The sequence below is a fragment of the Symphalangus syndactylus genome, chromosome 11 (assembly GCF_028878055.3).
Source record: "Symphalangus syndactylus isolate Jambi chromosome 11, NHGRI_mSymSyn1-v2.1_pri, whole genome shotgun sequence".
Lineage (NCBI taxonomy): Eukaryota > Metazoa > Chordata > Mammalia > Primates > Hylobatidae > Symphalangus > Symphalangus syndactylus.
The window spans coordinates 50,120,553-50,146,750 of record NC_072433.2 but is presented as its reverse complement, the minus strand read 5'-3'; the positions used below and the strand labels follow the sequence as shown (position 1 = coordinate 50,146,750).

Below are 26,198 nucleotides of genomic sequence, written 5' to 3'. Positions count from 1 at the left end.
TGTGTGACAGATACTCTATAGGGAATTAGCGTGCATGAATGCCTGATAGTATAAGAATCTTTATAGCAGAGTATGTATGTATACGAATACCTCACAAGGTGTATGCATCTCTCCTTTTCTGTCTATCCATCATTTCTCCATCTGTTATACGATGAGACTGATTGGTTTAAAAATCGGTTTTGTATTTCATGCACCCCAAGCTGTGAAAGTCAGGTCTAAATACAGCCACAGTAGGATACACTAATTAATTTATGATTATATTTTACATCATTAAAGCTGAAGCTCTTGATTTGGGGATGCAAGTGTCTGAAGGAAACAGTTCAAGGACAAGATAGAAGGCTCCAGCCTCGGCACTTTGTAAAAAGGTCGTTCTTGTATCTTAGCCAAATGCAGAGGAAAGGGGGCTTTTGGCTGAATTTACTCAGCAGAAAGTACAAGTTCCCTTCAACACTAAATTTCAATTGCAACTAAACTCTAGGGCTGGTGCATGGCAGTGTGGCAGAACACACTTGCTCTTCACAGGGACATTGACACCTGTCATGAATATGGATGAATGTTTCCATGTTGACTGACTTATTTTACAAGTTTCCGCAGCCAGGCATGATTGACCCCAGCAACGCATTCACCAATAAGATATCAAGTGCTTTGACTGAACATTGTCTGTCTTGCTAACCAGATCTCTTGGATCATAAGGAAGAAACACATACAAATTATTTACAAAAACGGAAGTTCATTTTAAGGATGCACATGGGCTAAAAATGAAATGACCTCGCCATCGGCACAGGTCCTAAGATGACATTCTCTGAGAATACACAATGAATAAATGGGCTTCATATGTAATAGCAACAATAATTAGCACTCATACTGAGCAGTTAATTCCTTTCAGGCACACTGCTAAGTGCATCCTAACCACTAACCCTTTTGATCCTGATAAAACATGCTCTGAGATGGATCTTGCTCATGATTGGAATGGTGTAAAATCGTTGTATAAAATGGGAATTGTATATGATGAAGAAACTGAGGCTTGAAGTGGTTAAGGAGGTCTTCCAAAGCTATTTAGAGAGAGGATGGCAAAGCCAGGATCCCAGGGACAGACAGCAACTGAGTCAGCTGTGGCAGCTCGAGGGATTTTCATCCGAGTAGGTAGAAGATAGAGCTTAGGAGGCACAGCTACAAGCAGTCAATAAATGATGCTCTGGGCATGCGACTAGTGGAGCTTCCATCAGGAGAATATGGTAGTGTCTTGAAAGGCAGGTGGAACAAAGCAAAGGGTGTTTCAGGAAAAGGCAAGACCTGAATGAAAACCTGGCAGATCGGCAGTCATCTTCCTAAAGAGTAGTGTCTTTATTGCTCTGAGGCTCAGAATTGCGATGGTCCATGCTGTTTGAGGCTGCAGGACTCAGACACGTAGAAGAGTGACAGAATAAGACTCGGCAAGAGCAAACAGGTCTTGGATCAGTAGCAGGACGCAGGTGAGAAGGAAGGCAGGCTGGCAGCATCCCCGAGGCAGTGGTGAGCTGGCACACAGCTCAGAGTGGAGTGTGAGGTGGAGAGACCTGGAGCGCAGGCTTCCCGAGAGGAGCCCTCTGTTGTCACTGTCTTTTCAACTATAAGCACGAGTGCCTGTGCAGACACACTGAGACCTCCATAATCATCATTTAATTGTTGCACCTGCCCTTTAAAACGCTGAGACCAAGGAAAGAAAACACAACAAAATAGCTAACAGATGCTGGTGTGTGAGGTTCTGCAGAGGGGCACTCTTTGAGTGTTTATGAATAAAGTATCAGCGAAGTATACTCCAGGTGGGAACCCCAGTCAGGGTCAGGTGAAATTTGTTCCATAATCTTGTTAATTCACAATCAGGGAAAATGTTGTCTTAGAACCCTGGAGCGAGACGGTGCAATCATAAAAGAGAAAGGAGTAGAGGGAGAGTTGCCAGGATGAGGACAGTGATGAAATATGAGGTTATAGGTAGGCAATGGTTTAGATTTTAGATCCATGGTACCCAATGTGTGGACTTAAGAATTATTGCAAGCGACATCCACATCCCTATGGATACTAAACATTGAGTGTAAACTAAGTAAAAAAAAAATCACATATCAACACGCATGCACACGGAGACACACACATGCGCGACAACCTTTCAAACGTGTAGATTCAATGATGATTCAATCACAAATGCGTTTTAAGGGATTATTGAATTCATAGTTACTATCTGTCCATATGTGCTCTCTAAATCAAGTGATATGGAAGAGTTTATTTGTGTCATATGGTGGTCTATTGGTATTAAAAACCAATGGTATTAAAAACCAATGAATGGTTTTAAAAATCAGTCATATTGGTATTAAAAACCAATGATCACATTGCAAAAGGGCAGGGATGACAGAAAGAAATAAAAGCAATGCCTACAATTTGTGCAGTTTGAGGCATGGGACCGGTGGAATGACCAAGCCCTGCCCAGCAGTGAGGCTTCCCAAATGCTTGGGCACCTCAGGTGGTAAGGAGAAAGAGATTTCTAATAATTCACTAGGATATATGCCACACTGAAGCCGTTTGGTGCTCTATGACTGGGTTGTACCAATGTCCATTTGAGAGGCGGGTTTCTCTGAATCAGAGCCATCATTTACATAAAGGCACATCTATGATGCAACCAGTAAGCGTCATGTAGATTAAGAATTTGAACAGGGCTGGGTGTGGTGGCTCACGTCTGAAATCCCAGCACTTTGGGACGCCGAGGCGGCAGATCACCTGAGGTCAGTTTGAGACCAGGCTGACCAACACAGTGAAACCCCATCTCTACAAAAAATACAAAAAGTAACTGGGCATGGTGGCTGGCGCCTGTAATCCCAGCTACTCGGGAGGCTAAGGCAGGAGAATCGCTTGAACCTGGGAGGCGGAGTTTGCGGTGCGCTGAGAGCGTGCCACTGCACTCCAGCCTGGGTGTCAGAGTGAGACTCCGTCTCAAAAAAAAAAAAAAAAAAAAAGAGTTCGAACAGGGCTCTTCCCCTTTGTCTATGGAGCAGATAGGGCTGTTTGTACCTACTATGTGCACCACAGTGCTAGCAGTGATAACATGATCCCTCATTACCAAGACTTTCTCTGTGCCAAGATGCCTGATATCTTTTCTTATAAATAAATAAGAGATGTTATTATCCCCATTTGACAGAGGACAAAACTGAGGATCAAAGACAAAAATGAGTCGCTCAAAGCAAGTATGCTTCAGAGATAGAACCCAGAGACTCAACCCTTCCTTAGCCACACACCTCTGTCAAAATGACGATGCACCTGGCTAGCTTCCAAAAGAGGCATTTGTGGGCTCTGGAATTCAGTTGACCCTTGGCCAGTGATTCCCACCCTGAAAGTCTTTGACCACTGCGAGTCCTAAGAGATAAGGAGAGACCTCTCAAACAATTTGTACTATTTCAGAAAATGAAAAATTCTTTTTAATACTTTTTATTTCAATAGATTTTGGGGTACATGAATAAGCTCTTTAGTGGTGATTTCTGAGATTTTAGTGTACCTGTTACCCGAGCAGTGTATGCTATACTCAATATGTAGTCTTTTATCCCTCACTCCCCTGTCCAAGCCTTCCCCCAAAGTCCATTTTTCATTCTTATGTCTTTGCACCTTCATAGCTGAGCTCCCACTTATAAGTGAGAACATACGATATTTGGTTTTCCATTTCTGAGTTACTTCATTTAGAATAATGACCTCCAGCTCCATTGAAGTTGCTGCAAAAGACATTATTTTGTTCCTTTTTATGTCTGCACAGTATTCCATGGTGGATATATACCATCTTTACTATTTTAGAAAATGAAAACTTCTTTTATTTGTTTTGAGACTTTTTTTGTTCTTGTTGTCCAGGCTGGAGTGCAATGGCGCAATCTCGGCTCACCACAACCTCCAGCTCCCAGGTTCAAGTGATTCTCCTGCCTCAGCCTCCTGAGTAGCTGGGATTACAGGCATGCGCCACCACACCCGGCTAATTTTGTATTTTTAGTAGAGATGGGGTTTCTCCATGTTAGTCAGGTTGGTCTCAAACTCCTGACCTCAGGTGATCAGCCCACCTCAGCCTCCCAAAATGCTGAGATTACAGGCGTGAACCACGGCGCCAAGCCCACAAACTTTTTAAGGGCAAGGTTTTGCTCTTTGTTTTATCTTCTAATACTAGCAGAGTTCCTGCCATGCTATAGTTGCTAAATTAATGAATAAATGAAGTTTTTTTCTGTAGTTTTATTTTTTTCTCTTTCTCTCTAAGCTAAGACTTATTTCAGTATAGTGACTTTGGTTTTCCTTTAAGAAACACTAATAAGCAATTGTATATAGTTCTGATATATAAAATAAAAATTTTTAAATTGTAATTACTTGGGTAAGGGAAGTAGGTTCCAAAGCTCAGATCCCATGAAGGAAAACGTATGTAGTACAAGAGAACAATATGGAAATCCGTTAAGAGCATGGGAGAGAAGGCTTTCAACCCTCTGTGATAGACTTCTATGTTCTTTTATTTATTTATTTATTTATTTTTTAAATTATACTTTAGGTTTTAGGGTACATGTGCACAATGTGCAGGTTTGTTAAATATGTATCCATGTGCCATGTTGATTTCCTGCACCCATTAACTCATCATTTAGCATTAGGTATATCCCCTAATGCTGTCCCTCCCCCCTCCCACACCCCACAACAGTCCCCGGAGTGTGACGTTCCCCTTCCTGTGTCCATGATTTCTCATTGTTCAATTCCCACCTATGAGTGAGAACATTGCGGTGTTTGGATTTTTGTCCTTGTGATAGCTTACTGAGAATGATGTTTTCCAGTTTCATCCATGTCCCTACAAAGGACACGAACTCATCATTTTTTACGGCTGCATAGTATTCCATGGTATATATGTGCCACATTTTCTTAATCCAGTCTATTGTTGTTGGACATTTGGATTGGTTCCAAGTCTTTGCTATTGTGAATAGTGCCGCAATAAACATACGTGTGCATGTGTCTTTATAGCAACATGATTTATAGTCCTTTGGGTATATACCCAGTAATGGGATGGCTGGGTCAAATGGTATTTCTAGTTCTAGATCCCTGAGGAATCGCCACACTGACTTCCACAATGGTTGAACTAGTTTACAGTCCCACTAACAGTGTAAAAGTGTTCCTATTTCTCCACATCCTCTCCAGCACCTGTTGTTTCCTGCTTTTTTAATGATGGCCATTCTAACTGGTGTGAGATGGTATCTCACTGTGGTTTTGATTTGCATTTCTCTGATGGCCAGTGATGATGAGCATTTCTTCGTGTGTCTTTTGGCTGCATAAATGTCTTCTTTTGAGAAGTGTCTGTTCATGTCCTTTGCCCACTTTTTGATGGGGTTGTTTGTTTTTTTCTTGTAAATTTGTTTGAGTTCATTGTAGATTCTGGATATTAGCCCTTTGTCAGATGAGTAGGTTGCAAAAATTTTCTCCCATTCTGTAGGTTGCCTATTCACTCTGATGGTAGTTTCTTTTGCTGTGCAGAAGCTCTCTAGTTTAATTAGATCCCATTTGTCAATTTTGGCTTTGGTTGCCATTGCTTTTGGTGTTTTAGACATGAAGTCCTTGCCCACGCCTATGTCCTGAATGGTATTGCCTAGGTTTTCTTGTAGGATTTTAATGGTATTGGGTCTAACATGTAAGTCTTTAATCCATCTTGAATTAATTTTTGTATAAGGTGTAAGGAAGGGATCCAGTTTCAGCTTTCTACATATGGCTAGCCAGTTTTCCCAGCACCATTTATTAAATAGGGAATCCTTCCCCCATTTCTTGTTTTTGTCAGGTATGTCAAAGATCAGATAGTTGTAGATATGCGGCATCATTTCTGAGGGCTCTGTTCTGTTCCATTGATCTATGTCTCTGTTGTGGTACCAGTACCATGCTGTTTTGGTTACTGTAGCCTTGTAGTATAGTTTAAAGTCAGGTAGCGTGATGCCTCCAGCTTTGTTCTTTTGGCTTAGGATTGACTTGGCGATGCGGGCTCTTTTTTAGTTCCATATGAACTTTAAAGTAGTTTTTTCCAATTCTATGAAGAAAGTCATTGGTAGCTTGATGGGGATGGCATTGAATCTATAAATTACCTTGGGCAGTATGGCCATTTTCACAATATTGATTCTTCCAACCCATGAGCATGGAATGTTCTTCCATTTGTTTGTATCCTCTTTTATTTCATTGAGCAGTGGTTTGTAGTTCTCCTTGAAGAGGTCCTTCACCTCCCTTGTAAGTTGGATTCCTAGGTATTTTAGACTTCTATGTTCTTGTGAGGTATTCAGACATACCTGTGACCCCTACACACTCTTCTGAGTACCAGAGAAAGTGCCACATGCCCTGAATCCACCAAGCCAGTTTCTCTTTGGAGCCTGATCCAAGAACATAGATGTGGGGGCCTTCTATTACATGTGACCAGCTCTTAACTATTGAGGGAGTGAAAACACCATTAGAGTTGACGAGGAACTACAAAGTCCTCTTTATCCTCATTTGAGAGAGTAAAAACTACCTTTGCAAAGCTATGAGCCAACCTGCTATAGAGGTGAAAATTGCCTGAAAAGGGCCTTTCTGTTTTCTTATTTTTATTTGTCTTTTCTTATGTCTCTGGACACAAAGTAAGAGGAACTTGCCCCATGGCATAGGCAGTGTCCTTAACTTCTGATCCTTTGAGATAAAGTCCATCCAAAAGTGGTTTATGACTGTTGGGTGTACTCAGAAGAGCATCATGAACATCATTTGTTAAATAGTTCTCAAAGTCAAATCTATTCGCATATTCTCTCTCTTCCTCTTTCTGGTTGGTAGCTCTTCTGATAATCTGCTCTCTCACCTTATTTGTTTATGATGATATCTTCAGAAATTCATCAGTATTGTTTTTGCTTTAGCACAGCGGTCTCCAAACTGTTTGGCACCATGAGCCAGTTTTGTGGAAGACAATTTTTCCACAGATGGGGGTGGGGTGGGGATGGTTTCAGGATGAAACTGTTCCATCTCAGGTCATCAAGCATTAGTTATATTCTCATAAGGAACATACAACCTAGGTCTTTTGCTTCCGCAGTTCACAATAGGGTTCACACTCCTATGAGAATCTAATGATGCTGCTGATCTGACAGGAGGTGGAGCTCAGGCAGTAATGCCCAATGGCCCACCACTCACCTCCCGCTGTGTAGCCCTGCTCCTAACAGGCCACGGACCAGTACTGGTCTGCAGCCCAGCGGTTGGGGACCCCTGCTTTAGTAGAATCATCAAGAAAAGCATGGAAATAATTCCATTCTGTCTTCACGTTATACCCAGAAAGGCAGTCAACCTTCATATCCAATGTCTACATCAAGCTTTCTATGTCCTTAGTCCTCACTGTCTTCCTGTTCATCCACTCCCTCCTAAGCTCCTTCACTCGTCGCCTGGCTGGGGCAGAAATAGGGCCCATGGCTTGAGCACTCACAGGCATCCTCAGTTTTCTTATCTCGCAGTCATTCTGCTATAGCTGCCTGGCACTTGTCTCTAAATGTATGCCTGGAACCTGAACGCTGAGTAGATCATTGTCTGTTCAAATTATAATTTCCAACTTCATCTGGATACTCAGTGTATGTTGCTAATTATCTTCTTTAGAACAGATAAATTATTCCTTAGCTCTTAGGTTTCAAGGAAGATCCTTATGTTCTAACTCAAACCTGGCTTGAAACTCATGTTGTTACTTTGAACAGAAGTCCTTTACCAGTCATTATTCAGACCCGCCTCTGACACCACTTGTGGCACAATCCAGGGCCATAAGACCTCACCTTCCCTTGGTCACATGGGACTTGGCTTTGTTGATGTCTGCACACCCTCTGAGTCAATGTTGGCCAGAAAGTCTTCAAAAACTTAACACTTAGTGCTCAACCACACAAAAATCCACACAGGAATTTTCCCATATCCAGAGCTCTGTGTTAAGCAATCTCAGATATTTGCTTTCAGGAGCTGGGATGTAGCCTGCAGGTTGTCTCAGTGGTATAACCACACCCACAATAATGATAGCAAACACTTATATAGCACTTATGATGTTGTAGACAGTAAAGACAGTACACACATGAACTCATTTCATTTTTAAAACAACCTTCTGAGATATGTGTTACAATTATTATTATCATCCCGTTTTACATATGGGAAAATCTAGGCACAGACAGGCTAAGTAACTTGCCCAAAGCCCCACCTCTAATAAAGGGAAGAGCTTAGATTCAAATCAATGCAGTTAGGGTAGACAAGTCTAGGCAGTTTGGTTAGATCAGTTAAACTCGTGGCTCTCAACAGGGGATCATTTGGACCCCCGAGGGAGATGTGGCAGTGTCTGCAGACATCTGTGGTTGTCATGACTGGTGGGTGCGAGGGCATCTGGGGGGTAGAGACCAGGGATGCTTCTGATCATCTTAAAATTCACAAGACAGCCTCCACTACAAAGAATTATCCATCCCAGAATGTTGACAGTGCTGAAGTTAAGAAACCCTGGGTAAGACCTAAATTTTTGAAACATGAAGACCTCTCAGTGAGTTTGTCTAGGATGCTCTAACATCTTTTTTAGTCCACAAAATAAACTGTTCACCTTCCCCGGAGATAAAAATTAGCTGGACTGTGGGAATAAGAGAGTAGCTACCCTCCTTGGCAATGGGAGTGTGTGATGGTGGTGGTGGTAGGTGGGGGTGGTGATGAGTCCTCTGTCTTCCAGATGAGTCTCTGGAAGCAAAATCAAACATAAGATAATTTCTCAATAGGCCATCATAATCCATAAATTGTTAATATATCAGACTAACAGCTGATCTCTCAGCAGAAACTCTACAAGCCAGAAGAGAGTGGGGGCCGATATTCAACATTCTTAAAGAAAAGAATTTTCAACCCAGAATTTTATATCCAGCCAAACTAAGCTTCATAAGTGAAGGAGAAATAAAATACTTTACAGACAAGCAAACACTGAGTGATTTTGTCACCACTAGGCCTGCCCTAAAAGAGCTCCTGAAGGAAGCACTAAACATGGAAAGGAACAACCGGTACCAGCCACTGCAAAAACACCCCAAATTGTAAAGACCATCAAGGCTAGGAAGAAACTGCAGCAACTAACGAGCAAAATAACCAACTAACATCATAATGACAGGATCAGATTCACACATAACAATATTAACGTTAAATGTCAATGGGCTAAATGCTCCAATTAAAAGACACAGACTGGAAAACTGGATAAGGAGTCAGGACCCATCAGTGTGCTGTATTCAGGAAATCCATCTCATGTGCAGAGACACACATAGACTCAAAATAAAGGGATGGAGGAAGATCTATCAAGCAAATGGAAAACAAAAAAAGGCAGGGGTTGCAATCCTAGTCTCTGATAAAATAGACTTTAAACCAACAAAGATCAAAAGAGACAAAGAAGGCCATTTCATAATGGTAAAGGGATCAATTCAACAAGAAGAGCTAACTATCCTAAATATATATGCACCCAACACAGGAGCACCCAGATTCATAAAGCAAGTCCTGAGTGACCTACAAAGGGACTTAAACTCCCACACAATAATAATGGGAGATTTTAACACCCCACTGTCAACATTAGACAGATCAACGAGACAGAAAGTTAACAAGGATATCCAGGAATTGAACTCAGCTCTACATAAACTGGACCTAATAGACATCTACAGAGCTCTCCACCCCAAATCAACAGAATATACATTTTCTTCAGCACCACACCACACCTATTCCAAAATTGACCACATAGTTGGAAGTAAAGCTCTCCTCAGCAAATATAAAAGAACAGAAATTATAACAAACTGTCTCTCAGACCACAGTGCAATCAAACTAGAACTCAGGATTAAGAAACTCACTCAAAACCACTCAACTACATGGAAACTGAACAACCTGCTCCTGAATGACTATTGGGTACATAATGAAATGAAGGCAAAAATAAAGATGTTCTTTGAAACCAACGAGAACAAAGACACAACATATCAGAATCTCTGGGACACGTTCAAAGCAGTGTGTAGAGGGAAATTTATAGCACTAAATGCCCACAAGAGAAAGCAGGAAAGATCCAAAATTGACACCCTAACATCACAATTAAAAGAACTAGAAAAGCAAGAGCAAACACATTCAAAAGCTAGCAGAAGGCTAGAAATAAATAAAATCAGAGCAGAACTGAAGGAAATAGAGAAACAAAAAACCCTTCAAAAAATTAATGAATCCAGGAGCTGGTTTTTTGAAAAGATCAACAAAATTGATAGACCGCTAGCAAGACTAATAAAGAAGAAAAGAGAGAAGAATCAAATAGATGCAATAAAAAATGAAAAAGGGGATATCAGCACCGATCCCACAGAAATACAATCTACCATCAGAGAATACTACAAACACCTCTACGCAAATAAACTAGAAAATCTAGAAGAAATGGATAAATTCCTCGACAAATACACCCTCCCAAGACTAAATCAGGAAGAAGTTGAATCTCTGAATAGACCAATAACAGGTTCTGAAATTGTGGCAATAATCAATAGATTACCAACCAAAAAGAGTCCAGGACCTGATGGATTCACAGCCGAATTCTACCAGAGGTAAAAGGAGGAACTGGTACCAGTCCTTCTGAAACTATTCCAATCAATAGAAAAAGAGGGAATCCTCCCTAACACATTTTACGAAGCCAGCATCATCCTGATACCAAAGCCTGGCAGAGACATAACCAAAAAAGAGAATTTCAGACAAATATCCTTGATGAACCTTGATGCAAAAATCCTCAATAAAATACTGGCAAACCGAATCCAGCAGCACATCAAAAAGCTTATACACCATAATCAAGTGGGCTTCATCCCTGGGATGCAAGGCTGGTTCAACATACGCAAATCAATAAATGTAATCCAGCATATAAACAGAACCAAAGACAAAAACCACATGATTATCTCAATAGATGCAGAAAAGGCCTTTGACAAAATTCAACAACCCTTCATGCTAAAAACTCTCAATAAATTAGGTATTGATGGGACATATCTCAAAATAATAAGAGCTATCTATGACAAACCCACAGCCAATATCATACTGAATGGGCAAAAACTGAAAGCATTCCCTCTGAAAACTGGCACAAGACAGGGATGCCCCCTCTCTCCTATTCAACATAGTGCTGGAAGTTCTGGCCAGAGCAATCAGGCAGGAGAAGGAAATAAAGGGTATTCTATTAGGAAAAGAGGAAGTCAAATTGTCCCTCTTTGCAGATGACATGATTGTATATCTAGAAAACTCCATTGTCTCAGCCCAAAATCTCCTTAAGCTGATTAGCAACTTCAGCAAAGTCTCAGGATACAAAATCAATGTACAAAAATCACAAGCATTCTTGTACACCAATCACAGAAAAACAGACAGCCAAATCATGAGTGAACTCCCATTCACAATTTCTTCAAAGAGAATAAAATACCTAGGAATCCAACTTACAAGGGAGGTGAAGGACCTCTTCAAGGAGAACTACAAACCACTGCTCAATGAAATAAAAGAGGATACAAACAAATGGAAGAACATTCCATGCTCATGGGTTGGAAGAATCAATATTGTGAAAATGGCCATACTGCCCAAGGTAATTTATAGAATCAATGCCATCCCCATCAAGCTACCAATGACTTTCTCAAAGAATTGGAAAAAACTACTTGCAAGTTCATATCGAACCAAAAAAGAGCCTGCATCGCCAAGTCAATCCTAAGCCAAAAGAACAAAGCTGGAGGCATCACGCTACCTGACTTTAAACTATACTACAAGGCTACAGTAACCAAAACAGCATGGTACTGGTACCACAACAGAGACATAGATCAATGGAACAGAACAGAGCCCTCAGAAATGATGCCGCATATCTACAACTATCTGATCTTTGACAAACCTGACAAAAACAAGAAATGGGGAAAGGATTCCCTATTTAATAAATGGTGCTGGGAAAACTGGCTAGCCATATGTAGAAAGCTGAAACTGGATCCCTTCCTTACACCTTATACAAAAATTAATTCAAGATGGATTAAAGACTTAAATGTTAGACCCAATACCATTAAAATCCTACAAGAAAACCTAGGCAATACCATTCAGGACATAGGCGTGGGCAAGGACTTCATGTCTAAAACACCAAAAGCAGTGGCAACAAAAGCCAAAATTGACAAATGGGATCTAATTAAACTAAAGAGCTTCTGCACAGCAAAAGAAACTACCGTCAGAGTGAACAGGCAACCTACAGAATGGGGGAAAATTTTTGCAACCTACTCATCTGACAAAGGGCTAATATCCAGAATCTACAATGAACTCAAACAAATTTACAAGAAAAAAACAAACAACCCCATCAAAAAGTGGGCAAAGGACATGAACAGACACTTCTCAAAAGAAGACATTTATGCAGCCAAAAGACACACGAAGAAATGCTCATCATCACTGGCCATCAGAGAAATGCAAATCAAAACCACAGTGAGATACCATCTCACACCAGTTAGAATGGCCATCATTGAAAAAGCAGGAAACAACAGGTGCTGGAGAGGATGTGGAGAAATATGAACACTTTTACATTGTTGGTGGGACTGTAAACTAGTTCAACCATTGTGGAAGTCAGTGTGGCAATTCCTCAGGGATCTAGAACTAGAAATACCATTTGACCCAGCCATCCCATTACTGGGTATATACCCAAAGGACTATAAATCACGTTGCTATAAAGACACATGCGCACGTATGTTTATTGCGGCACTATTCACAATAGCAAAGACTTGGAACCAACCCAAATGTCCAACAACGATAGACTGGATTAAGAAAATGTGGCACATATATACCATGGAATACTATGCAGCCATAAAAAATGATGAGTTCTTGTCCTTTGTAGGGACATGGATGAAACTGGAAAACATCATTCTCAGTAAACTATCGCAAGGACAAAAAACCAAACACCGCATGTTCTCACTCATAGGTGGGAATTGAACAATGAGAACTCATGGACACAGGAAGGGGAACATCACACTCTGGGGTCTGTTGTGGGATGGGGGGAGGGGGGAGGGGGGAGGGACAGCATTAGGAGATATACCTAATGCTAAATGACGAGTTAATGGGTGCAGGAAATCAACATGGCACATGGATACATATGTAACAAACCTGCACATTGTGCACATGTACCCTAAAACCTAAAGTATAATAAAAAAAATAAAAAAAAACATACAAAAATATAGTTTGTATTTGCTTTAAAAAATGAAATACAATTATTCAAGTACTTAATAAATAATGAAATGCTAAAAAAAAAAAAAAAAGAAATTGCCTTGCTCAGTGCTTGGCAAGTAAGCAGGTACTCCATTGAATTTTAAGTGAGTTTCTTTCTTCTGTGCAGGGGAACTGGCCCTGCTTCACCCCATGCCCTTGCTCTAACCACCATCCTCTTGGGTTCATCAGCAGGGCTCAGAAAATATTGCTAATTTATGCACCATTTGTTCCACTGGATAACACATTTGGGAAAATATAAGATGCCCACACACCTCTAATTCAGGCAAGCCAAAGTCAAGCTCCACTCCTGACCCTTCCAGAGAGAATGGGCACTTTATATCTAATCCAGGTGATTGCTTTCTCCCTCGACATTCATGATGGTATCCATTTGCTTCAATTGAGGAGGCCCTGGAGAGAGATATCACAAATTGGATGATGTAGCTTGATCTGGCAAGAATTTCTAGGGATTCTGGTCTGGGTTTCTGTAACTCCCAGTGGCAAGTCAGGGATAGCTCAGCTTTGCAGAACACATAATGTGTCTCCTTTTAAGATCCAACTTTGTCACCTACAAGTGACCTTGGGCCAGTCATGTAACCTTGCTGAGGTTTTGCAGTTTGGTTAAGCATTGTCAGGCAGTAGCCAAGAGCTTGGGCTATGGTGTCAGACAGACTTGGGATTGAATTCTGACTCCACCTCTTGTGGCTTTGGGTAAATTAATCAACTCAATGGATCTCAGTTTCCTGATCCCTAAAGTGGGGATTACAGTAAAACCTTATTTAAAGAGTTGTTTAAAAAATTAATAGCTACTGCACTGAGAACTTACTATATGAGAGTCACTCTTCAAGATATTAAGTCATTTCATCCTCTCAAACTCCCCGTGAGAAGGGGTATTATTAGTATGATGCCTGGTTTTCAAATAATGAAATAGACCCATATTACTTAAGTAATTTGCCAAGGATCACACAGTTAATCAGTGGACGTGAACTTGGTAAGTCTAGATCCTAGAGTCTCTGATCTTAACTACTGGGCTGGTGAGTCCAATGTCTGAAAATGCTTGGAGATGTCAGTCTCACTTCAGAATTTGAACCCTCAGCCTCAGAACATAGCATGGAGTGAGCACTCAGTGAATGGCTGTGCTCAGTCTAGGCTGCATGTTAACTATTGTTATTGCTTCTATGAGGACCCCAGAGGCTGACCTGCATTCAAAAGTGGCTGCACTCCAGGAATTCAAGGTTGCGATGAACCATCATCGCACCACTGCATTCCAGCCTGGGCAACAGAGTGAGACCCTAACTCTTTAAAAAGAGAAACTGGGCTGTTCTTAGCAAAGCACCAGGACCAGGAGAGTGCAGTGGGGACAGGATGAGTGAGTTGGAAAGTGTCTCATAAACATTTGGGGCTGTGAGAGCAGATGTGTGATCTTGCTGAATGATTCTCGCTTCAGGACTGTGTGTTGACGCTAATGTCACGGCTGCTCTGAGCGCCCAAGATACTGTTAACGAGCTGTGCCAAGCCCAGATGCAGTGTTTTCTCACCATATGGTTCATGCTGAAGTGCATGGTCTTTCAGACAGGGATGGGAGGAAACTCAGAAACGCTGAACCCCATGCATGGAACACCTACTTAGATGAGCCATGTCTTGCAAACTGCCCCAATTCTCCTGACTTCCAGGGACCATGTATTCATTGGAATGTCATTTGTTTTTCATCCAATAACCACAAATAGTAATGGGGCAGGTAGTACGTGTCAGACACTATGTTTGGCACTGGGGATGCAAAAGTGATTAAAACTTTGCCTACAGCCCCAAGGAACTGAGACTAGCCATGAAAGACATGGGAACAAATCATATTATGACATTATTCTAAGCTCTGTAACGCAGACAGTTAACAAGGACTCTGGGAATTAGAAGAAGTTCATGAACATCTTTGTAATGAAATAAAACACAAGATTTTTGCACACCTAGCATCTGAACACCTTTCAGTTTTGAGAGAACTCCCAGAATAGGCAAAGGACAGTCATGTGTTCTTCTAATAAAGGTAAAGAGGGCAGACATTCTTCTCCCTACTCCCTGGCAGGTGGAACTTGAGCACATGATTTAGATGTCCACTTCTCATCTGGATCTCCCTTGAATTTCAGCCTCCTGTATCAACATGATTACTCAATCCCCCCACCTGGGTATGTAGGACATATCTCATATTACAAGTCTGAAATTAGACTTGGTATCTTCCCCTAAAACCTGCCCTGTTCCCAGTAGTGTCCACATCAGTAAACCATGCTACCGTGTAGCCACTGGCACAGGCCAACAATGTTGGTGTCATCTGTGATGCTTCTCTTTCTCTTGCACATACATCCCACCCATCATTAAGGACTGCTGGCCTTATTTTAAAATCTATTCCTATTCTGAGCACTTCTTTCTGTGCTGCCCTCTTCACCTACACCCAGGCCCCCACCATTTCTCTCTTTCTCTCCTAAAACTGTCTCTTAGCAGGTTACTTTCCTTCTGTCTCTGCCACACTCCTATCTTTTCTCAGCAAAGTTACCAGAAAAATAAAATTAAGTGTAAATTGTATCACATTCTTCTGTGAGATATTCTTCAGTGGCTTCTCATCACATGAGGAAAACAATTCCAGTACCTTTTCCATGGCCCATAAGGCCCTCCGTGGTCTATTCCCTGTCTGTCTCCCTGGCCCTATTTTCTGACTTTCTTACCTTTGCTCACTCCCCTTCAGCATTACTGGTCTTCTTTCTGTTCCTCAAGAACACCAAAATGTGAGAACATGAGTATATTGAAGTGTCAGATGCAGAAATTACTTAAAACCTAGAAGAGAGAAGAGAAATTGAGAGCAAAAGTGCCTGAAGGTTTGGAAGGGAATAAGATCCAAAGCCCAGATTAGCAGGGGGTTTGGTCCTATCCACAGGAGAGATGCCTCCTCTAATCTTACAGGAAGAGGAAGACCAGCATGGTTTGGAAGGAGTTACTGTATCCGAGGCCCAGGTGAGAGCCCTGGTGAGATGAAGGTGGGGAAAAGGAAGATTAGGGCATTCAAAACCTATCACAACAAAAACCTAGCATTAGGACTGGCCCACACTTATGAGTGGAGATGAATGGCTTGTCATTCTCCTATCTATTCACTCAACAGATAGGCATTGAGAACCTGTTATTTGCCAGGACCTGGTATGAGGCACCGATCCTGATGCTGAATTACTCTTGCTCAGCCACTCAACTTAGAAACAAAATATATACTTAGTGAGACCTTGGAACAAATCTTTAGCTTCTGGTCCTGTTTCCTTCTCTGTAAAACTGGAGTAATAATGATGCCTGCTCTGTTGATTTAAATAGTTCATTATACGATGCTATAAAGAGCTCTTTATATATCAGCTGCAGGACTTAGACTGATAGCTTCATGGAGGAAGGGACTGCATTGGTTTTGTTTACTGTTACATTACCCATAAGTGATCATTTATGGAATGAATGAGAGAATGAATGAATGACTATAACTGATTCAGAATCAGTTTGAGGAAAGGGAGCTTTGTCCTTTATAGATTTCGAGCAACTACTGGATATCTTCTTACTGACAAAATAACTGGATGACTCATGCCACATTGGTTGAATTGTGGCTCAATGAGATAGTCTCCCCATGTGTGCCCCAAATGCAAAAACTCTCCTAAAGTATATACTTTTCATACTCATGGGTAGCATGATGGTCAAAGCTATTTAGACTCCTCTGCTCCCCTCTACCATCTCCAAAGCCCTCTGCAATGCCTTCTCTTATTTCCTTTTGCAACAAGCAGTAAGTTAGGCACACATCTACTCTGCTAAATCTACCAGCTTATACGTTGGGTACCATTTTGTCCCAGATGCTTCAGATAAAAGACTCAAGATCCAGAAAGATCTTGACAGATTGTCAATCAGCTGAAGTAAAGGAGATGAATTTGAATGGGGCTCAATGCAAAGAGAAGCATTGAGGTCAAAGAAGGGAAAGGTGAAGAATGGATGAAAAGAAAATTTGAGCAGCTGCTCCTACGCTAAAGAAAATGCAACAAAATAAACACACAAAAATATATCAGAGGAACTAAAATCTGGAAAAGGCCATGTAAAAATAGTTATTTTCAGGTCATGTGTTTTTACATCAAGATTTATCTAATATTTTTATAATGTGATATGAGTTGCATAATAAAACAAGGGAATATATTTCTCCACTTGAAATAAAAATAAGATGGTCAGTATATTTCCTATACTCAGGCTGAGCTAATGGTCGCTCCCTTGTTGGACACCAGCCTCCAGACCTGGAAGTGCAATTGATGATATTGGCATGAATTAGAGTATACTTTTTTCTAGATCAGTTCCTTAGATCCCATGTTTTTCAGCCTTTTCCATTTGGTCAAAGGAAGTATTTTTTTTTCCTTGCCCTTCTGTAAGAATAACTGTAAGAATTATCCTGATTTTGGCCAGCTGGCTTAAGTTAAAAAAATTCTGACATTGAACTGGCACGATCCTAAGTGATTTACCTGCATTATGACATTTAATCTTCATTAAAATCCTATGAGGCATGGCCTTTTATTAATCCTGTTTTCTTTGATGAAACATTAAGGCTCAAAATGGGTTAAGTAGCTTCATCAAGGTAGCATGGGTAATCGGAACTCTTAATTCAGGCAAATATGATTCCCAGGGGCTGCATTCCTTAGCCCTGTTTCTCCAAATTAGACAAATTGATCTGTTGAGAACCAAACAAAAACACACAAAGGCATTCAAACTACTTTGGAGAATGTGTCACTCCAAGATGAGCATGGTTGTCTATGGCCAGGGCTATTGCTTTGATCTGAAAACACCACACTGCCCAACAATTACACTCTAACAACATCCAGCTCTTTGTGAATTTCTCTACGAAGCAAATTCCTCTTGCCTCGTAAAAGTGCTTCCTGAGAAAGCTCAAAACCCAGTTGCAATTAATTATTGACAGAGCATGTGAATTAGAGATAAAAGAAAAGTCATTCTTTCTCCACACATGAGATAGTAAATAAATTTAATATGGTAGGAGAAGCTAGGGGATCTTCATCTGTATTAAGTTTTATTAGCTAAGACATTTAAAAGCATGTCATCATAACAAAGAGGTCTTGTGTAATCCTAAATGTACCACTTTGGTGCAATGCTCGGAAGTGAATAGATTTAATGGAGCACATGGTGGCAGATGGCCTGCTGTACTGACAGGTATTGAACAGGTTTATCGTCAATTAACTTTGGTCTACATATGCCTATAGCAAATTGACTGTATAATGGCATTCTAAGCTTAATTTTATCATTGGTAAGCCTGCCACATTGAGATTAGGGGAAAATGGCATCAAACCCCTTTAATATTAATATCTTGGAGCTCCCAAATAAGATAAGGCTACTCGGGAGGCAAACTTGGATGGAGGAATGGGAGTGGAGGAGCAGCCTTAACAAACGAACCAAGAGATACTGACCCTGGTATGGGATCTGTCAGTGGCTTGCTGGGCAATTTTGGGAGCAAAGAAAGAATAAAATCCCATGTATTGAGCCAGATCTATGCTAGATCTTTCATCTTTATGTCATTTTCCTCTCAACTGAATTTTCTTTCTTTTTTTTTTTTTTTTTTTTAGATGGAGTCTCACTCTGTCACCCAGACTGGAGTGCAGTGGCATAATCTCAGCTCACTGCAACCTCTGCCTCCCGGGTTCAAGTGATTTTCCTGCCTCAGCCTCCCAAGTAGCTGGGACTGCAGGCGTGCGCCACCATGCCTGGCTAATTTTTGTATTTTTAGTAATGATGGGGTTTCACCATATTGGCCAGGCTAGTCTTGAACTCCTGACCTTGTGATCTGCCTTCCTCAGCCTCCCAAAGTGCTGGGATTTGAGGTAGGTTTTAGGATTTTACAAATGAGGATAAGTCTCAAAGATGTAATTCAGTTTGCTGAGGTCACAAAGCCTGTCTGATTTCCATGTTTATTCCCTGTCCGTGGGCTTCAGTTTTCTCATTTGCACAATAATACCTTTGGACCAAGTCAGGGATCAGCAGACTCTTTCTTAAAGGAACAAGGAGTAAATACATCAGGCTTTGGGCCATATGGCCTCTGTCTTAACTCCTCAGCTCTGCTGTTTTACTGTAAAAGCAGCCTAGATGAATATGTAAATGAATGAGTGTGGCTGTGTTCCAATGGAAGTTTATTTATAAACACTGAAATTTGAATTCTATATAATTTTCATGCATCACAAAATATTATTATTATTATCATTTTGGTTTATTTTTCAACAACAATTCAGTGATAACAAATCATTCTTATCTGTGAGTTAGCTGAAAATAGGAGGCAGGAGGTAGTTTGCCAATCCCGGACTAGATAAACTTTGAGGTCTTGTTGAGCTCAAAGATTTCCTAAAAACTACTACAACAATAATAATTTCTTTAATTTATTGAGCTCTTACACATGCCAGCTTCATTGCTCAATGCTTTTTGAGCATTATCTCCCTGAATCCTTATACTACTGTGTGAAGTCAGTGCTATCATTATCTCCATTTCAGGGATTATACAACTAATAGGTAGAGAAATCAAGGGTGTATCTAGGTTAAACATAACTGGTAAGAGGTAGAATAGCCATTTAAACCTAGGGATATATAAGGGAGAGAATGTATATGCCTTATGTTGCCTTTTCTGATAATACGTAGCCAAGGTAAGACTATAGTCGGGAGATACAGGTAAGAAGAACTTCCAAGTGATTATCAATTTTATTTGGTGGTTCCAAACTAGGTTGTTTATATCACACATTTTGTGCAAAGAAGTTAAGATATTTCTGGACAGGAATAACCATTGTCTTCCTTTTTCCTCCCTCTCCTAGAAATGTGATGCCCAAGACTTTGGATGGGCAAATAACCATGGAGAAGACTCCAAGTTACTTTGTGACAAATGAGGCTCCCAAGCGCATTCACTCCATGGCCAAGGACATCAAACTGATAGTGGTGGTGAGAAACCCCGTGACCAGGGCCATCTCTGACTACACGCAGACACTGTCAAAGAAACCCGAGATCCCCACCTTTGAGGTGCTGGCCTTCAAAAACCGGACCCTTGGGCTGATCGATGCATCCTGGAGTGCCATTCGAATAGGGATCTATGCGCTGCACCTGGAAAACTGGCTCCAGTATTTCCCCCTCTCCCAGATCCTCTTTGTCAGTGGTGAGTGACTCATTGTGGACCCCGCTGGGGAAATGGCCAAAGTACAGGATTTTCTAGGCCTCAAACGTGTTGTGACTGAGAAGCATTTCTATTTCAACAAAACCAAGGGGTTCCCTTGCCTAAAGAAGCCGGAAGACAGCAGTGCCCCGAGGTGCTTAGGCAAGAGCAAAGGTCGGACTCATCCTCGCATTGACCCAGACGTCATCCACAGACTGAGGAAATTCTACAAACCCTTCAACATGATGTTTTACCAAATGACTGGTCAAGATTTTCAGTGGGAACAGGAAGAGGGTGATAAATGAGGCTAGAGAGGCAGCGGAAGGCTAGTCAATAGCTAAGGAGGCTCCTCGCCTGAGTCCTTGAATACCCCAGCTTCTGCAGCTTCACTTGCTGGAGTGCCAAGTAGATCTCCTCCTCCTTCATGCAGCCAGGATTGCCTCCAGTGCTGTTAGCTTAGGCAAACAGGTGGATCCCACGGCATCCCCATGGAGGAACCAGGCCCAGCTGGGCAGCAGCATCTGGTTGACCAGATGGCCACCAGAACCCACTGTTCATTCTTGTCTTCTGCTAGTTAATATGGCCTGAAGACAGAAGATAAATAGCTGTCAATGTCAGAGACAGTGCTATTAATGTATATGTGAGTGACAGAAATGGTCTGCTTTATGGGGGTTCTCACTTTAGCTTGGGAAGCCAGGGTTCTAGCTCTGTATCTGTCATGGGCACCTGCTGTCTAAACCTCTGCTTGGGCTTCTCTCCAGAATTCACTTTGTGGCTGAGTGCTCCAGGACTCCTGGGGAGCAAGGTCCTCCCTCTAAGGTGTTTCTAGTCTTCTCTTTAAAGGCCTCATCCCACAACCCCTGACTTCCTCCCTCCCCACATCATGAAGGCAGAGGCATGCAGGTTCCTCACCAAAAAAGAAAACACCCCCGCCCCGCCCCCCCACACACACAAGGAAAATGAAAGCTGACACCCCTCGAAGCCTTCTTTCCAAGAGCCCTCTAAATGGGGTTGGGTTTCACTCTTCATGAGTATCCTGGGTTGTGGAGAAGCTTAGCATATGCCCTTGTGTTCCGATCAGGCCCACAGGGCTGCTCAAAGAGTAGAGTAATTGTAACTGAGGTCAGAGCTCTGAGGTTGGCAGAGATGAGTGGCTATATCTGGGGGTAAAAGAAGAAATCCTGTCCTCTTGGTGGGAGGTTACCTTACCTGAAGACCATCTCTCCCAAGCACTGTGGTTCTGAGGCATGTTTTTGAGGTGGACTCTGTCCCCTAGGGTCCCCACAAGGGCAAAGACCAGAGAGTTGACAAGTCTGTTATTAGGAATAATCCTTAGCCATGTAATGGGGAGAGGAGCAGTCAGCATTCTTCCAGTTTGCCCCACCACCACCTCCTGGGGCTTTATTTCTCTATTTAGAGATGGCAGAGAGTGAGGTAGTGGCGAGAAAGCTGACTCCATTCATCAGATCCAGTTTATGGGGGTTTGGGGTGAGCAAGGGCTGTCTGCAGACACCCCCATCAAGGGCTGCTGAATGAAGTGTCCCTTCCCATCAATTAAAATGCATCATTTGACATAAAGCACTTGTTCACAGATCTCCAAAACCAGGAATTGTTCTAGTAAAACTGGAAATTTGTATGAATGGGGGGAGTTAAATCTGTTCAGCTGTTATTAAACTGTCATTTCTCCCGCTAAATGAAGACCGTGTTGTTATAAAGCTTAATGCAACCTGATTAATGGGTTTCGATGGTGTATTTGTGTTGATCATCTCCATCTTCCCCCGTCCCCTGGAATGCCGGGAACATCGTCTCTCTGAGATGACCAGAAAGTCCCAGTGTCAAGAATCTCCAGAAGGTTCTGTCTGCAGGGCACAGTGAATCTTGCAATAGTAGAAAGCAAGTGGGTCCTAAAAGGAGTGCAGCTTTCTCCTATCTTAACCATTTCCAACAAGGAATGCACTGATAAGCCAGATTCAAAAGCAACCTTACAAATAATTTTTCCAGATAGTAAAGCAGTTATTGAGCTGAAAGCAATAGATATACCTGCACTATCAATGTAAAAGAAGAAACAGATCAAAATGCATGCATATACATTTGAAGGAAGAAAATGCATGCATATTTAGAAGGACAAACTGTGGGACTCATGTGGGGTTTGGTTTCATAAGCAGAGCAAGGAGTGAGTGAGTTTCAGCCCTCCCTACCCATCAGAGTCAGCCATGGAGCCTGTTCAAGCTTACAGCTTCCTGAGCTCTCTTTCAGACCTGTTAATGAGTCAGAAACTTTAAGGTGTGGCTCAGGAATTCATCCTTTCAAAAATATTCTTAGGGAAGCTGGAACTGAGAGCAACTGGAGGAAAAGGCTTGTCTGTATATTTCTTTGCCTCCACTCCCTCCCTCCTACCTCCTGTTATGCTTTTGCTTTTCTGGGAATTATTTCCAACAGAGGTGACCTCCACAATGTTATGGCTTCCCTGCAGAAACATGTGCTCTTTTGGAGTTCAATGGCAAGAGGGTTGTTAGCCTTATAACTTAGACAGTCAAAGGAGAATCTGGTTGTAGCAATGCTTTAAAGAAATAAATGACCTATTAATCTAGCTTGCTCTCATCACCTCCATTCTGGGCAGGCACATATTCATTTGGACCCTCATTCACGCCTACTCTCCATTTTCCATCTCGCTGGTTGTCTATGTGTCTTTAAAAACCCAGAACATCAAGACTTGCCTCCAAAACATGTGTCCTCACATAAATATGTCCCCAAAATATGACAAGCAAATTCATTTTGTGATGTGGTTAGCCAATGGTGAATAAGCCACTTCACCTGGGAAATAAAAGTGGAGAAGCCCCCTTAAATTATTTATACATCCTTGCATACAACAGGAGGTTAAAATTCCCTGCAGAAAGAGGGCAGAGGGCTAAGCCTTAGGATCTAGCGGATTTTTATATTTAATAGTTTTTGGTGTTATAGTTGAAAACTCGTGGTTCTGAAGAGAAATGCAAATTTGACATGTTTAAGGCCCGTTTTCTTCAGTGTCTACTCTAGCTGGATCCTTCTCACTCTGGGAGTGAGCCACTTAGCCATGTCCCTTTCTGGAATGTGGAGACTTGATGAAGGAATTATTTTCTATCCAGAAAAGCTAAGTCAACTTGCTGAAATAGAGTCAGGTTAATAATACTTCCACCCTATTTAAACGTGAGCATTGCAACTCACAGGAGATTGAATTTTGTATTTGATTTCAATTAGCAAAGCATAAATTATGTTTAATTTGCTATCCCCCTCCTTTCCCTCAAATGGATGATTCATGGCTCTGGGAAGGCTGCTGCGTGTGGTTCAGAGATGGGAAAAGGAGAATTCATCCTCCCAAATAGTGCAGCTGTCATTGCTCCCGTATTCATCTCTTTCTGCCAATATCATTCTGTACCTGAAAGGTGTGAAAGCCTTGACATTGCGACTTAGACCTACCAGCTCAAAACACAACAATAATAATCAAAAGCATCCAGCAGCCCATTTATCTTTTAGACTGTGTATGAAAAGCACGACTTTAGAATAGTAAATATGTGACCCTTCTTTGGGATTCCCTGCAAACTTTAGGAGCCCCTCAGATCAAATTTTAAGTTCAGGAGAATGTGGCCTGCTCAATCCCTTAGCACTAGGAGTCCATTCTAAGCCTCACTTCTTTAAGACCCCAAATCTTTTCCCCTCTCATTCACCCACCTTTTTATTTAACAAAGAAAACTTCTCCATTGCCTCACTATGGTCAGCAAAGAGGTCACTGGGTTTTATCCTTGCCTCTGTCTGTGTCTTGGACAACTAGATTTATCAGTATGAATGTTAGTTTTCATATCTGTAACATAAGTATGCTTAATTCCTGCTGGCCTACCACCCAGAGTTTTTCTGATGATCAAAATGAGTTAATAGATGGGAAAGTATTTGAAAAGAATAAAGTACTTCATTGACACAATAATAGTGATGATGATGATGATGATGCAGAGCTGATGGTAACAAAGATGATGATGGTGATGGTGATGATACTGCAGAGTGACAGGATGATGATGGTGATGACGATGATGATGATGGTGATGATGATGCAGAGCTGATGGTGATGATGGTGGTGATGGTGATGGTGGTGATGGTGATGGTAGTGATGGTGATGATGATCTGTGAAGCTAATGGTGATAAGGATGATGATGATGATGATGCAGAGCTGATGGTGATAAAGATGATGATAGTAGTGATGATGATGGTGATAATGATGGTGATGACATGATGATGCAGAGCTGATGGTGATGATTATGGTCATGATGGTGATGGTGATGATGATGATGATGATATGATCTGTGGAGGTAATGGTGATAAGATGATGATGGTGATGCAATGATGATGATAATGATGCAGAGCTGATGGTGATAAAGATAATGATAATGATGGTGATGGCGATCATACTGCAGGACTGATGGTGATAAAGATGACCATGGTGATGATGATGGTGAAGAAGATAATTGTGAAGACGATTAAGAAGGAAGAAGAGGAGGAGAAAAAATGGTTCCCAAAACCCCTTCCAGAACAACATGCCTTTATAGCATTCCAGGGAGTATGTTCAGATGAAAGCGCTGTTTTACTCAGACCAAACAATGATGAGAGTGCAAAGAGAAAGTGAAACACCATTGATTTGCTTAAAGCCAAGGCCAGAAGAAGAGCTCCCTATAAATGGCACTAATGGGCTGAATTTCAGACACTCAAATGCAAAACCTTCTCCCCCACCCAAAGACAGAGTCTCTTCTCCACCTAATTCATAGATGGGTTCTCCTCACTGTGGCCTTTCCCTTGCTACATACCCAAGGTTCTTTCAGATATAACAAGGCTTTGAGATTAATTCATACAGAGCCAAATATATTCTCTTGAAATGAAGGTGAGGGCGATGTTTTTGAGCTTTCAGGCTATATATTCAGTGCTTGAAGCTCTGAATCCTAAAAGTTTACATGGAAGACAAAGATGGTTGGGAAGCAGGGCACATCCGTGGGAGTAGCTCTCGTGGTTTTCCAGAAATAAGTTGGGATTGGAGGATCTCCTCAGGTTCTTCCTGTAACAAATTAGCGTGGAAAGAGATGAGTTCATGCATTTCCCAGTTTCTCAAAAGAATGTAGACTTGTCATTTTCAGACATAAGAGATACATGGAACCACTTTCTCAAATTGTGAAATGTCTTACATGACGAGGTAATAATAGTACATTTTCTGTCATCAAGGCAGGAAATCAAGGCTAAGAAAATACACGTCCATGAATGGAAGATAAGCAAGAATCTCTAGTGTCCCTGGGCTATGGGAAAGCAATGCTGCTGTGGAAAACAATGCTGCTCTAGAAGCCCTCATGTTTTATTCAGTCTTTAATTCACACACACACATCTGTAGAGTGACCAAGTGGCAACAGGAGGAGATATAGGGAAGAGCAAAGCTGACTCACCTTGACACTTGACACTTGGTACTCCCAGCCCAGTGGGGAAGATGGACATGGATTTAGGCTAAATGAGGAGGGACATACAGAGTGCACACGAAATGAAGCAGGGTAGGGGGAGGTAATATGGAGGATAACCAACTAGGGGGAAGGGAAGACCACCAAGTACTTGTTGCAATAAAGATCACACTCAGCAGCATTTAGTCTCATCCCAAATTATAAGACAATTCTTACAAAGAACAAAGTGGTAGACACTAACAAAAGAAAAGATAACAATTATAAGATTGGGTAATTAAGAAGACAAATATTTGGGGGGGGGAGATGCATAAAGAATGTGATTAACAAGAAAAATATTTGCCC

At 41.5% G+C, this 26,198-nt stretch overlaps 1 pseudogene; it reads left to right on the top strand.

The window, feature by feature from the left end:
- LOC129492628 (heparan sulfate glucosamine 3-O-sulfotransferase 4-like) overlaps window positions 1-20,960 on the top strand; it is a 50,974-nt pseudogene extending 30,014 nt beyond the window's left edge.
- The last annotated feature ends 5,238 nt before the right edge of the window (window positions 20,961-26,198 follow it).